Genomic DNA, 15,817 nt, shown 5'->3' with positions numbered 1-15,817 from the left:
TGCTGCTAGTGCTCAGGATCAGCACTAGTGTTTTGGTCTCCTAGAATCATTATCTTAAGTAAAAATAAACCCTAGTTCCCACCTGAAGGTTTATAAGGCACAGGAAGTTAACACTAAAACCAAAGAGAGCTGTCTGAATACTGGCCCCCAACATCTCTGACATGGTGACCAAAAAAGGAGAAACATACATAAAGAAACCTAAGATATACCTACAAAATTTCTGTTTACACTTTTTAAGATATTTCATTGTAAATATTATAAAACCAGAAATTATTTCAAAATCATGCACCATACACAGCTGCGATTAGAGCTCCAGTTGGTTAGCTGCATGCATTATAACATGACGCACAGTCATAGCAACAGATGGTGTAGGGTAGAACTGTAGCTTTTGATTGTCATGTCAGCCAACATTAATTCCCTTTCTAGCTGCTGCTCTTTGTAGACTGACTGACTGAGCATTTCACATGCATGAAGCTGCTTAAGGATTCAACAGCTAGTACAGGTTGAATGAATTTTATAAAAATTGGCTGCAGTATGTGAGGGAAAAAAAAATCTTAACTAAAAGTATTTTCTTGGCAAACATTGAAGTGAGTGCACTGTAGACCAACAGCCCAGTAGCCCAAGTTTTCTTTGGTGCATGTGTGGAACCGGACTATTACGGTCTGTACTAGTTTATGTGGGTTTGTGTATGCTAACTGATCCTTAAAAACCTAACACTTTAAACCTGTAACAAGTAGGTTGCACTTTACAAGTGGTTTGTAAGTTATGTTCTTATTGTTTTATTGAAGTGTTTTGCTTTTGCCTGCTGTAGCTTAAAATATAATTTTTGAATAAGACCACTACACTGATTAACAAGTAATAAATGAATAGTGAATGACTGTAAGGGGCTTAGAATGTACCAAAGTAATGTGTAATTCACCCCCTCATTACGTCAATTATTCCACACCATTATTCTCTGCTTCTGCTGCTACATTTTAAGGAAAAATAATTTCTTTTGTAAATTAAAGATGGGAGTGTACATTGTAGCACCATGATATAACTTTGTTAAAATATAAGCAGATACAGTAGCTACAAGGCATATTTTCTTAGTTGTAAATGGCACTTAAAAATCTTGATAATTTTTAGTTTCATCTATACATTGCAAAGCCAGATTTACAGGCAACACTTGTAATAGAAGCACTTCCACACCACAAGATGCAAGTTAAAGAAGTCATTTGTTAAAGTCTGCTGAAGGAGGTTATAGAAAAGGCATGTGTTATATAGAGGATATACTCCTTTGTAAATACAGGAAAGGACTAAGTGACCTTGCAAACAATACTTTAAGATTAGCATGAAGAGGAGAGTTTCATGCGATCATTCCTACAGGACTGTAGGTTATATCACCGACATAAATTGAAGCAAAATATATTTTCAATGAACAATAATGGTCAAAACAACATTTGTCTAAAATAAGTTAAACCACAAAGTAAGCGTTTTCTGTAAGGTCAGAGCCATCCACATGCAGTAGAATATACTATTCTTAACCCACACCATAAGACAGCCTGTTCTAAAGTAATTGCATGTAGGGGCAAATGAAAACTCTCAAGTCTGCAGTAGCCCTACTCACAGCTTCCTCTAAAAAAGGAGGGGCATCCCAGAAGCAATATGTGGTTAGACGACTTGCTCAGAGTCTGAGAAAAAGCAAATGTATGCAGAGGTACTTGATCCCATGCCTGCTGCAGGACCATGGTCTAGCAATATGTTGTCTTAAAGCTCTGTACCAAACTGCCAGTCAGCATTTACACATCTGTAGTCGAACATAAATTCATTTTCAACACAGCCCTTTGGAACATTTGTTAACTTTTTTCTGCATGTATGATTTAAAAAGATTTGACTGCTCTTAAGAAACTAGAAATGTCTTCAAACAACAGTGTAAACAAGAATCCATGACATTAGGCAGAGCTGGTCTTAAAAGAAATGGACCATAGGTAAAGGATTCCATGGTGCTCTACCCTATATCACTTCCAGTGACCTCTTTTCTAGACCACTATTATGGCCTATATACACAAGCCAGACAAATTACTTATTTCTTGTTTTTTTTTTCACTTTTTGTCTTACTCATTTGCACTTTCCTCTGCCTTTTCAACATATCCCAATTAGCCAAGGCTACAGTCCAATAAATGTGAAAATAATAATTTAATTATGCTAGGGTTCCATGGGTAGCTAGGGTCCAGGAAGCCAGAATGATCCAATGATGGCCTGAAAAATATCCATTACTAAGGGAAAAATGCATCATCCAAGGAAAAATAAATTGACTCCAAAACTTAATGCTCAAAGCTGACAATATAGTTTTTCCCCATAAAATCAGAAGACAAATGCTAGCAAGGCTATAGAAGTCAAAGTATCTGCTTTCCTACCCCTACCAAAATAGGATTGCAATTTGTGTGCTCCTCTGCTGTTAAATTTGATGAAAATGAAAAAAAAGTGGCCACAGTCACATATTTTAAGTTGATGCTATCATACTTGAAAAATTAATTTTAAGGTGCTAAAGCACTGTGCTGTTACTCTGATGCTTACTGTGATGGATTTGAAGTCTTCTTAAGATACTCAGTCTTGCTGGCTGGAATCAAAGTCTGGTTATAGCTGCATTCACAGTCTGTTGCATACAGAAACTTGCAGAATATACACTGATGAGAGAATATACGTTGCAGCACCTGTCTTTAAGAGCAGTAACCAATAACTTTTATAATAAACCACATGTACTTCTGTTACAGCTTCAGAAAATGTTCTGCTTTACTTCTCATATAGTACAGATGATGTGAGAGATATAAAATTTACCTCAGGACAAATGTGTCCCTACCATACCCCTAACATAACTGGATTTAATACAGACTTTATATATATTTTTTAGTTAAATACACACCCTCTTGGTTTTGGAAAGATACTGCCTTGATGACGCAAATGCTGACACATCTGTTCTTGTGCAAATGCTAATAAGTGGAGAAAAGCATATTTTTAAGGAAACGCCTTGTGGATAAACTTTCTTAGAAAAGCATATTTTTAAACTTTCTTAGAAAAACATATTTTTCAAGAAAACACCTTGTGGATAAACAAATGTCCTGTTAAAGAAAGCAGATTAGTTTTTTTTCTGATATATCCTGTTTTTTTTTTTTACATTCTTGCCAAGTCTGTAAGAAGTCAGCTTTCTTGATGTGTGTGTAATACACTCATAAGCAAGTTCCTTATTTTTAAGCCACAATCATTTAGTATGGATGCCAATCACATATTACTAAACTCTGTTTCTGCATTTAAGCAAGCATTATTTATGTTACATATTTGTAGCAGAATTACATTCAACCTTAATATCTTGTGGAGCATAATCTTACAAGTCCCTCTTTTTATTTTTTATAGAAAACACATTAAGAAACAAAATATTTAGTCTTTTTTTTGATACACAAGTCAAAATGCAATTTTACATAGTTAATACAGTGATATCAAGTATTACTACTAAAACCGGATATATTTAACAACTTTTTCTTTTACAGACCATTCTGTGAAAATATTTTATCAGTTATGAGCTGTGTCTGCTTTATTTTTATTTTTTAACTTGATTAATTTATTCTTTTGTAATCACAGAATTTAATTTATGACATAGTACTCTTTTATTAACTCTTTGCACCTGTTGAATTAACTCTTTACTTTTATTGATTATTTTATATCAAACAATTAGAGATAGACTAATATCTATAAGAGGCAAAAACTATGTGCTACTCCAAGCATTTATACACTGTTGAAAATATACAGTTTCAATGTCATTTTAACCATAACTTTGTGGTCATGTCCATTAACATCTTGGTAAAGTACTGAACGGGGCTTAGATAATAAATATTTGAATGCAATTATTTCAGTATATTTAATACTTGAGGATATAAAAAAACATGATGTATATACTAAAGAATGTTATGTACATATTAATCCATTAGATGTATGAATACAATATTTTAATATAATTTTCCTTTAACTGGGGTAACCAATAAGATTCCAACTTAAAATCAGTGATAATATTACAACTTGACAAATTACTTTTGAACTTATTACAATGTATCCTGTACACTATGTATTTACACAGACTGTTTGCTATTCATGCATTTCAATCTAGCAGCTATCCTGGACCTAAAATATATATATTTTAAACATGGTTTTTCACATATATTTATTACTAGACATTAATTTCATTTGTACTGAATTATTTTGTATTTGTACATAGTCCAATCTACAAATTTAGTAACGTTAACATCAAGCAAAATTTTGGAAAATTCTTATGTTTCTTTAGAAGTATCTAGTGGAATTGCCACCAGAAGCAACTATGCTTTTTGCATACCAACATTGTCTTGCCAAAAACATATTAAAAATAGTGACCGTTCTTGTTCAGTTTTTTACATATCTTTACTTTGTCTTGTATAGCTTTAATAAAGCAATTGTAAGTAATCTCTTGTATAGCTTTACAGTTTAACAGGTTGTAAATGCAATTTAATACTAAACAATGTAATAATAACTAGAATGATAGCTATTAGCAACTTGTAAAATATCTTATCCTGTCAGGTTTAATCTGTTTACCAATATTTCTAATGCACTAATACCTGTTTTTCCCTCCCCCCTGAAAGAGTATTGTCAAGAAGGAATGATATATTTCTTCCTGTAGATTTATTTTATATCCTTTTGCAATACTGCTCACACAGTCAGTGTAAAACTGAGAAAGTACCCCTCCCCCTGTAGTATTGCACTATTGTTTAATGTATGTCAGCCCAACACTTTGGTTATACATTTGCTTTATAAGGTTATGTTACATCTCAGGGTCCCCCTTCCTTGGTACCAAAAGTTTAAGAAGCAAGCATCTCAGGGTCTACCATCCTTGCTCCCTAAAGTTTAAAGAAGCAAGAACGTATGTGGTTTTCTTAAACCTAACAGTTACTAAAGAGGTGTTATATTTGGTAGGTAGTTGAAAGGACGCTTCCAAGACAGGACAGCCAGCAGCTTACCCATTAGCCTGTACACTCTTCTCCGACCTTCTAAAGCTCTTTCTAATTCTAGTCTCACCTCTTAACCCTGGAACAGACCTATTCCTCTTACTATCTGCCACTGCAACATTGGGTTTGTCCACTAGGTGACACCCTCACCCAGTTCTACCTCCCTCTATCTATCCCACTATCCCTCACCATAATATTGAAAAATTTCCTTGCTTTTCCCTAGTCTTGCTACTATCTTAACTCACTTTTAATCTTCTTACCACTACTTTCAGCTTTTCAGCCAGCTATAAAGCTCACTCATATTTTCTTACTTCCATCCTCAGCCTTGAGCCAGCTACTATCCCTCCTTCTCCACCCATAGTATATTCTAATATCTTCTTGTCCTTATAGTGCTACTTAGTATCCCACTTTTTATCCTCTAATCCTCTACACTCAGCACCCACCTATACTCTTATCATCCATCCTCCCACTGTGCCCAATCTCTCCTCTTACCTGCAACATTACTTACCTTTCTTAAAAGCTTCTTCACTGATTGATTCTTCTCCTTATGCTTCTTCCTTCTCTTATCTCTACCCGCTCCATTTGCCCTACGGGCTCACTCCGCACCCCTACCCTACCCCCAATTCCCACCCACCCACAGTGGTCCTAAACTTATACTTCACTAACCACTCCCCCCTTATTCTCATCCTATCACAAACCTCATCATCATTAGGCCACTCCCCTATCTCTTTCTTTCCTAATTAGTACTAATTAACTCTCTTTTGAACTACTCCCTCACCTTTTCTAACCAGTCTCTGTACTACTTCCCAATTCTACCTCCTTTACAACCTCTACTAATTTCATATTTGCATAATTTACACCCTGCTCAATCTCCTGAAACACTCTCTCCTATTTTCTACTTTACCTACTCACACAAACTACTCACAACTCATAACTACTTATTACTATGGCCCCAACACTCAAAACTATTTTCACAAACATACTACTGTTAACTACCACAATAGCCTCTCTTACTATACCTTACTCACTCATCTTCTTTGAAAATCTTTCTCTACCTGAACAAAACTATAGCTTCCAACAAACTTTTACATCTTTTTTCATCTACTCCCTTAACCATAGTAACATAACCTGTACCTCTAACTATATACTACCAAAATATCATAGAGCAACCCATGTTACTTACTTCACTTCCAAAAAGAATTTTAATAATTTCTACAAAATCCATAAATTTCTACTATATCCCCAGCAACACCCCCTCCTAGACGGTGACATTCATCCAAACCCTGGCCCCAATACTGACTTTACCTATAACCTTAATGATTTAACATTTCCTGTGATTTCTACATTATCTAAACCACCTAACTCCCTCCTGATAGCTCAACTTAACATTAGAAGTATCAACAATAAAATTTCCCACCTGTATGCACTCCTTGATGTGCACTCATTTGATATTCTATGTCTTACAGAAACTTGGCTAAAACCATCTACTCTAGACCAGGAAATTAGCCCTCCTGGCTATAACATCCTTAGATGTGACTGTAAAACCAAAAAAGGTGGAGGTATAGCCATTCTCTATAAATCTAATCTCCAAATTTCCCCCTTTAATGTGCTTCCATCATTAGACACCAAATCTGAAATCCTATCAAACTCCAAATCAATAACTCCAGATCTATCTATCTAATTTGTATGTATCTCCCCCCTGGTAACAATACCAATACTCTTGAAAACTTACTTAGTTACCTCTCTACCCAATTACCCCAGGAGACCATCATACTGGGTGACTTTAACATCGACTGGTCTACCTGCAGTTCTCCTAAACCTACTAATCACATAAATCTCTTTGGATTCTCACAATTAATAACCACTCCTACTAGAATCCACAAACCTAGCAGTAAGGAAACTACTCTTGACTGGATCCTTACTAACAGCCACCCTAAAACTTATACTCCAGGAACCCTTCCCGATGATATCAGCGACCATATGCTTACCTACATTATTAGACAAAAAGTCCATATCCCAAATAACCTTAATCTCAAAACCTCCCGCTCAAAAAAATTCTTTAATCCAGACAGCTTCCTAAATGAACTGCAAGCATGTGACTGGTCACCACTGACCCATCTTGAACTTGATGAGGCTGTGATGTACTTTAACACTAACTTTCTTCAAATCCTAGATTACCATGCACCTTATCACTCTACTAGAATAAGAACCAAATCTGCCCCATGTCTCACAAAACAAACTAGGCAAAAGATGCTCCTCAGAAGTATAATCTGGGCTAAATGGAGAGCCACCAAATGTCCATCAGATCACCTCCACTTTAAACAGTTAAGAAATGCCACCAAGAACGATATTCTTAGAGAGAAAAAAGACTTTTACCTTCATCTCCAACAAACTAGCCAACAAACTCCACAAAAATTTTGGTCAGGGATAAACAAACTTCTTCAGCCAGGTCACTCTACTACTCCGGCCCCAGCAGGTTTCAATCATAATAACTCCGACCAGATCCCTGAAACCTTTAATAACTACTTTACAGAAGCCATTCAAACCCTAGCCAATTCTTTACCACCTTTTACTGCTTCTTCACTAAATACTTCCAAGACTTTATACAACCTGTACCTACATCTCTCATCTGTAAGCTACTTCAAAAACTGAAACCTTGCACACCTTCTGCTGACCGTCTCCCATCTGAATACCTACAAATTGCCACAAAAGCCATAGACTATCCCATCTCTATCCTTATTAACAGAACTATCTCAGAAGGCAAAATCCCTACCATATGGAAAGTATCCCACATAATCCCTCAACATAAAGGTGGATCTTCTATTGAGCTTTCTAACTTTTGACCTATTGCCTTACTCTCCCCATTAGCTAAGATAATGGAAAAATGTATTCACAAACAATTACTTAACCACCTACTACAATATAACCTACTAGCAAACTGCCAACATGGTTTCAGACCATTCCATAGCACAACGACTGCCCTACTATCCTTCACCGACTCTATAAATAAAAATCGTAACAACTCTTTTTCCTCTGCACTATTTATTGACCTGTCAAAAGCCTTTGATATGATTAACCATAACTTACTTCTAGACAGACTAAAGGCCCATTCTCTCGATCCACAAGCTTTACAATGGTTTAGGTCATATCTGGAAAAGAGACAGCAAGCAGTACTTTGGGATAACAATTTTCCTTATTTATTAACAATCTACACATGAACATACCTCAAGCCACCTGCATTCAATATGCAGATGACTCCACCTTAATCTGTTCATCTAAGAATATAGCCTCTCTCCAGTCTCTCACCCAAACTGTTTTTCATAATGTTGAAAATTGGTTCATGCAACACTACCTCCTCCTAAACCCCCCCCCAAAAAAAACAAAACTACTGCTATTTACTCCAACTCTTAAATCACCTAATCCATTCTTCTCTATAACCTCTAACAATGCTACCAACATAACCCCAGATACTACAACCCGCCTACTAGGTGTAACAATTGATAATCGTCTCGACTACGATGACCACATCAACTCCACCATAAAATCAGTTAACAAAACACTTGGTACCCTCTATAGAATTAAAGCCTTCCTTACCCCTTCTGCCAGGAAATCTATTGCCCAGACCCACCTCATTTCTACCCTTTTCTATGCCTCTGCTATATATTCTAACCTATCTAAAAACAACCTCTCCAAACTTTCCACCTGTTATAATAGCATAGCTAGATTCATCACATGCTCCCCCTTTAAAACTCACCACTGCCTCAACCTCAAACAACTTGGATGGCTAGAACTGCAGAACCATATACTCTGTCAACAATTACTTATCACTCAAAAGATCCTATATTACCCCAACAACACCCCTATCCTCACTAATCTGATTACACCATATAAAAATCTAGCTACACTATGCTCTGCTAATAAGCTCCTTGTCTCCTCAACTAAATCTAACAACAAAGCTGGTGACTCACATTTCTCAAACACAGCAGGTAAAAACTGGAATCAGCTTCCTCCAAAATATCAACCCTTGCTTCTATTTCTCTATTTAAATAACATCTTAAAAACATCTTATAACTCATTGGTTTTGTCCATGTGCTAACCCAGACTGATATCTCTTTCCTTCCTGCTCTTACCCCTTTCCCTACTCCTCTAACCTATGCCTCCAAATCTAGTTAGTACTCTTTTCTTCATAGTAAGAGAATAAAATATAAGGGCCTTTCTCTCTTAATTGGGTCTTGCTCATACCTACGATTGTGTTTAGTATAATTTTTTAGTATAATTTTTAGCATAATTTTTATAGTTTACAATTTTATTATTATAATTTTTCTTTTGACCAATGCTGCCTCTGTATTGTGATTTTACATGTCTTTTTATATATTGTTAACTTTGTCACTGTTCATGCTTGGAGCTTTTCTCCCCGGGCCTCTACTGAAAATGGACATATATCCAGTTAGACTAGCCCGGTCAACAAATGTAAAATAAATAATAAAAATAAAGGTTATTAAACTATAGACCTTTGTCTGATTTAATAATTTTTTGGCTGTTTTCTTTCTGTTGCCTTTGCTGTCTACTTCTACTAGTAGTAGTTATTTGTACCTTCCTGTATAATTGATTTGAACTGTATGTATACTATAACCCATCTGTTGGCTATACTTGGTGTAACTAAGGTCTTTTATTTTTATCAATGACATATATTCACAATTGTGATATTTTATTACAATTACCAAATAGTGTTGCATATAAACATTTTAACAATTATGTTTTAATAACAATAAGTTTTTAGAAAAACTCCAACCACTTGTCTGGCAATCTTGTTCCTTATCTTTCCAACATTTCCTATAACTATTCATCCAGTCTAGGAAGGTCTGAGCTTACATTTCAGTTAACCCTTTTAGCATTTTTCCTTTAGTCATCTGTTAGTAAAATGCAGTTATAAAACACTTAGTATTATATTTGTGATTTGTATAACTATGCAAACTAACAATTATTTTATAATTAGCTTACATATTTTTTAACTTTTGATTTGTGTTTTTTATTTATTTAACTGTTCTGTCATTCATTTTACAAAGACTGTTTGACTAATTCCATCCGTGATTTTATTGCTTTTTAAAATTCAGAACTTTAACTGTTTGGTGTGGTGTTACTATACAATTATAAAAAAATGTAAAAAATAAATAGATATTAGCTTAACTAACACATTTATATTTACATTATTTATATTTGCTGTTGTCTGCCTTTTCTCTTGTGCTTTGTGTAAAAAGAAAATACATGCATGTCAGTGTTGTGACTTTAAATGTTTACTCTTATTAACTATTTTTATTTAATTTTTATACACTAGAACTGTTTTGTTTACCTTTTGACTATGCTATGAGAATGGCAGTCATATACTCTACTTTACTGTAGTACTGATAAATATCTTGCTTTAATTGAATGGAAGTTTTATTTTACCATCCTACCATGTATGCTTAACCATTTTCAAAACACAAACATATTATAAAATATATCTCTTTTGTACAGATCAGCTGTAGTTTCCTGCTCTTTCCCAATGTATGTAGGAAGTCAGTCTCTGTCAGTTCAGCTAATCTATTTTCTTCATCTTGTAACTGTTGTTCAAGAGTCTCCTCATGGTCTGCCTGATATGTCTCATGAACTTGTTCTGCTGAATTTAAAACTCCTATGCACTTTTGGAAAAAATGTTTGTATAACTTGTCTAAGCTTCCTGAACTCATTGTGTCTGTCTCTTAGAAGTTTATTACATTATTTTGTAACAAAATGTAGAGGTCCTGTCAGTAACTGATTTGACTCACATGTGTTGACAGAACATAAACATTTGTCATACCCCACACGGTTTTCTTTGAGATACCAGTCAAATATTGTAATACATTTGCATAATGCCTTACTATCAACCTGCCCTAATAAGGTTTTGCATTTACTAATATGCTGTGTATACCAACATTGTAATTTACTACAGCTTGGTTTACATTTGCTTGAATTATATCTGAAAATATCCATACTGTCTAATTACATCCAAAATGTCTAATAATATGCAAACTGTCTAATATCCAAACTGTCGAATAGCATCCATACTAAAAAATGTGACGTAAAAAAAAAGTCTTACCAGTGAGCAAGAAAGCAGGTGATCAGGCTGTTGTTGCAGATGGCTGGAAATTTTTCAAAGTCACTTGAGAAGCTGGTGAAGCACAGCAGGCAGCAGACTGCTGTGTAAGTAGATATCCACCTTTTCTTGAAGAATTTATGGCACTGTGAATTTCCTAAACTAGTCTCACTGGATTTAGACATCTGAAAAAACTGTACTGCTGCAAGCTGCATAAACTGGAATACTTCTGTTTAGGATTTACAAATACATACAACTGTTAGCTACTGCAATTTGACTGAAATGACCCACTGCAGGGCTTACCATCACTCTCTCTCTGTGTTTGAATGCAGATTTTAGGTTCAAATGCAGGTAGGCTTGCCATTGAAAAATTTATTTAAATTTTCCAAATGCACTGTGCTTTTACTCTGATGCTTACTATGATGGATTTGAAGTCTTCTTAAGATACTCAGTCTTGCTGGCTTTGCTGGCTGAAATCAAAGTCTGGTTATAGTTGCATTCACAGTCTGTTGCATACAGAAGCTTGCAGAATATACACTGATGAGAGAATATACTTTGCAGCACCTGTCTTTAAGAGCAGTAACCGATAACTTTTATAATAAACTACACGCACTTCTGTTACAGCTTCAGAAAATGTTCTACTTTACTTCTCATATAGTACAGATGATGTGAGAGATATAACATTTACCTCAGGACAAATGTGTCCCTACCATACCCCTAACATAACTGGATTTAATACAGACTTTATATATATTTTTTAGTTAAACACACACCCTCTTGGTTTTGGAAAGATACTGCCTTGATGCAATGCTGACACGTGTTCTTGTGCAAATGCTAATAAGTGGAGAAAAGCATATTTTTAAGGAAACGTCTTGTGGATAAACTTTCGTAGCAAAGCATATTTTTAAACTTTCTTAGAAAAACATATTTTTCAAGAAAATGCCTTGTGGATAAACACATGTCCTGTTAAAGAAAGCAGATTAGGTTTTTTCTGATATATCCTGTTTTTTTACATTCTTGCCAAGTCTGTAAGAAGTCAGCTTTCTTGATGTGTGTGTAATACACTCATAAGCAAGTTCCTTATTTTTAAGCCACAATCATTTAGTATGGATGCCAATCACATATTACTAAACTCTGTTTCTGCATTTAAGCAAGCCTTATTTATGTAACATATTTGTAGCAGAATTAAATTCAACCTTAATATCTTGTTGAGCATAATCTTATAATACTTATACAGAGCATGCCTCTTCTTACTCAGTTCTAAAAGGCACTTTCTATGCATCTCTGTGTTGTTAGGCTGGAATAAAAGTGAAAGAACATGTGGACATAGTAATACAGTTAACTTTCTTGCTGTCAGATGTATATAAACAGCACAGTTCTTCATCCCTAAACCACCTAAAAGAGAGACACATTTATACAAGTCTGATAGGAAATGAAAAATAATGATCACAATAATTTATACCAAGTTGCTTCTCCTCCTAGATGGTACACTACCCAATATGCAATAGTCATATTCTCTGTCCAGTTCTGAGGTTTTTATGAAGAAAGTTAATGATATAATGATCGCAGTGCTTCCAACCCTTATATAAGCTATAGCAACCTTATATGCATAACTCTAAGGTTTGATTGCAAGGCTTTTGAAGAAATAATGACCACATTGAAACCAGCTACTAAATCGGCTATACCAACCTTCTATGTGCACCTCTGAGAAGAGCTGTTTTTAGCCTTGGTGGGGCTGAGGGCAGAGAGTGATAATGTGGTCTATTAATTTAGCCTATGTGAAAATATACTTATTCACCCTGGGTCTTGGAGCCACCAAGCCCTAAGACATTATGGGTGTCTCTCTGTATAATATATTTTATTCCTTATTTTTGAAAGAGTTAGTCATTAATTCATCTTCTTTTTACTGATAGCCAGAAGTGTTTTCTATGTGCCACCCACCTAATATTGTGTGTGCTTAGAGATAAAATCCATATTTTTTTACAAGTAGACACATATTGCCACAGACAAACCAGATCTACAAATACACACACACACACACACACACACACACACACACACACACACACACACACACACACACACACACACACACGCATGCACACACAAACTCCCTGCATTCTTGCCTAAAGGCAAATTGGAGGAACACAAATAGATCTGCAGTATGTCTTTGGGATGTTGGAAAGAACCAGAATACCTGGATAAAACCCACATAGAGACAGGAAGGAGATGCAAACTCCATGCAGAAGGAACCACAGCTAAGGTCTCAATCAGCGAACAAAGAGCTGTGAGAATGACAATGCTGTTGACTGTACCACTAAGCTACTGATCAGCTGCTTTAACACATATCTTGCGCAGGGTACAAATGTAGTCACTTACTGTGTACAGTGCAGATGTTTGTGATGGAAAGTGAAAGAGATTATGGACAACTGATTACACTTATACCCACTAAAATGACCATATACACAATCATACATATATGCATAAACCTTTGCAATAATGTGATTACTTTGATTTCAGCAAATGCAATAAGTTATGTGACAGTACTCCTCCCAAGATACATCAGTGACTGCTTAAATGTGATCAAACAGCAAGGCAAGTTAATTTTGTCCACAGATAGCCTCAGTACATATGAATGACAGTCAATTCAACTTAAAAAAATGACTCAGTACAGTATTCCAACTTGCTTCACAGACATGAACAGTAGTCCTACAAGGACCAATTAATGACTGTTTAACTTGACCTCAACAGCAAAGTCAGCTTTTTTGATCCACAAGAGTCACCATACCTAGCAGTTACAACCACATTCATGTCTGTGCACACCTCATACGCCCAACTGTGGCAAAATAATGTCCACAGTAATGCATTTTAAATTTGTTCACTTAAACAAACACACAGTAACCACAGTAAATTATTCTAGCTTTCTTCATACAAATGCATACCAGTCCTAAAAAGACAGAATAATGACTATTTAACCTGAGCAAACAAAAGCAAAAGCAAGACCATTTACATTCAACCATAAACACCCCATACTCAGCAGTATTATCCACGTTCTTGAAATTTTAAACCTCAGATATCTGACTGGATCTTGCCTTCCCCATTGTGCCTTTTGTAGGCTATGTCCCAAAGACAAATCTTTCTAACATAAAACAATCTATCAAAACTCAAATGGAAGGTCATGCTGCTTAAGACTAGGAGCCTTAACCTAAAAATGCACTCACTGGAAGCTCTCCTCACACTGGAAATGCCAGTGTCTGTGCGGCCACTGAAACTTGGTTCAGGGCTTCAGACAGCACCCTTGCCTTACCAGGCTATACCTCATTCCACACTTTCTGACCCCAAAACAAGGTTGGAAAGACTAAGGGTGGTGGAATCTCTATCTTCATTAAGGACAGGCACACCCCCAGACTGGTTTGTCAGCATGCCACATTGGATTTACTGCAGTTGCAATGGGCAGTTGGCAAGACACCCATCCAAGTTATAGACAGCTATAGACTCCCCTCCATGCCTCAGAACACCCACTCCTCCTACCTGGACGTATTTGACTCCATCAAGGTACCCCCTAATACCCTGATCCTTGGTGAGTGCTACTACCCCACCTTAGACTATGTAAACTATTTCTCCACTAATGCACTCACTGAATGATTCCTTGACATCATCAATTTTAATGCACTAGACCAGCTTGTCTCATCCCCCCACAAGAGGAGATAACATTCTGGACTTGGTTCTCACCAACATGAGTGAACACTGCACCACTCCCATATTATGTTCTTCCCTGGTGAGATCAGATCATCGGTCTGTCTCATTCAAAGTTTCTATCCCACCCAACCACCCCCAGCTATAACCAGGCTAAAAAACTTCTGAAAATCTGACTACAACCTCCTAAGGGCGGGTAACAGTAGCTTCACACTACCAACCCCCCCAGAAGATGCAGACAACTATGGTGAACAGTACACCAATGCAGTATACAAGCACCTGTACAACTGCATGGACTCAGACATACCCAACAGAACTAAAACCTGCTCCTCAAGGAAACACAAACCTGTCTGGTGGACATCCTCTATCAACAGGCTTTACAACTAAAGGAAAAAACTATTGTCCAAGGGTTAAAAGGAACAAATTCCAAATTGGAAAAATGTCCTCTTCAGCCTCAACAAACAAATTAGATCATTAGTGAAAACCTCTAAAGCCAATTATGAATTGAAACTATTCTCTGAAAGAAAAGGAAACCACAAAGCCTTCTTCAGCTATGTCAGGAACCTCCATAGCAAAGCCCAGGTTTGTTCCGAATTAGTACTTAATGGTACCACTTACACTGATCCTGTTGACTTAGCCAACCTGCTAGCTGATAGGTTAAGAGTAAACTTCACCCCCCTTTCCCACCAAAAGCCCATTCAACATCCCAATACTTGTCCTGCACCTCAATCTCCATAGATCAATTGTTAAAGGCCCTATCCAAGGAAAAGAACACAGCTCCCATAGGACCTAATAGTATCCCAGGCTGTATTCTGCATCATCTCCAGCAAGAACTAGCTTCGCCATTGAGCACTCTATTCAACCACAGCCTAATTACAGGTTTCATTCCAGCAGAGTGGAGAACTGCCATTATTATCCTCTTGCACAAAGGTGGTGCCACTACTGACCTGGGAAACCATCATCCTATTAGCTTGACAAATCTGATCTGTAAAGCCATGGAGCA

Source organism: Protopterus annectens, chromosome 7.part0 (genome assembly GCF_019279795.1).
Source record: "Protopterus annectens isolate FY-2018-M chromosome 7.part0, PAN1.0, whole genome shotgun sequence".
Lineage (NCBI taxonomy): Eukaryota > Metazoa > Chordata > Ceratodontiformes > Protopteridae > Protopterus > Protopterus annectens.
The sequence above is the reverse complement of the archived record's forward strand: the minus strand, read 5'-3'. Positions refer to the sequence as shown.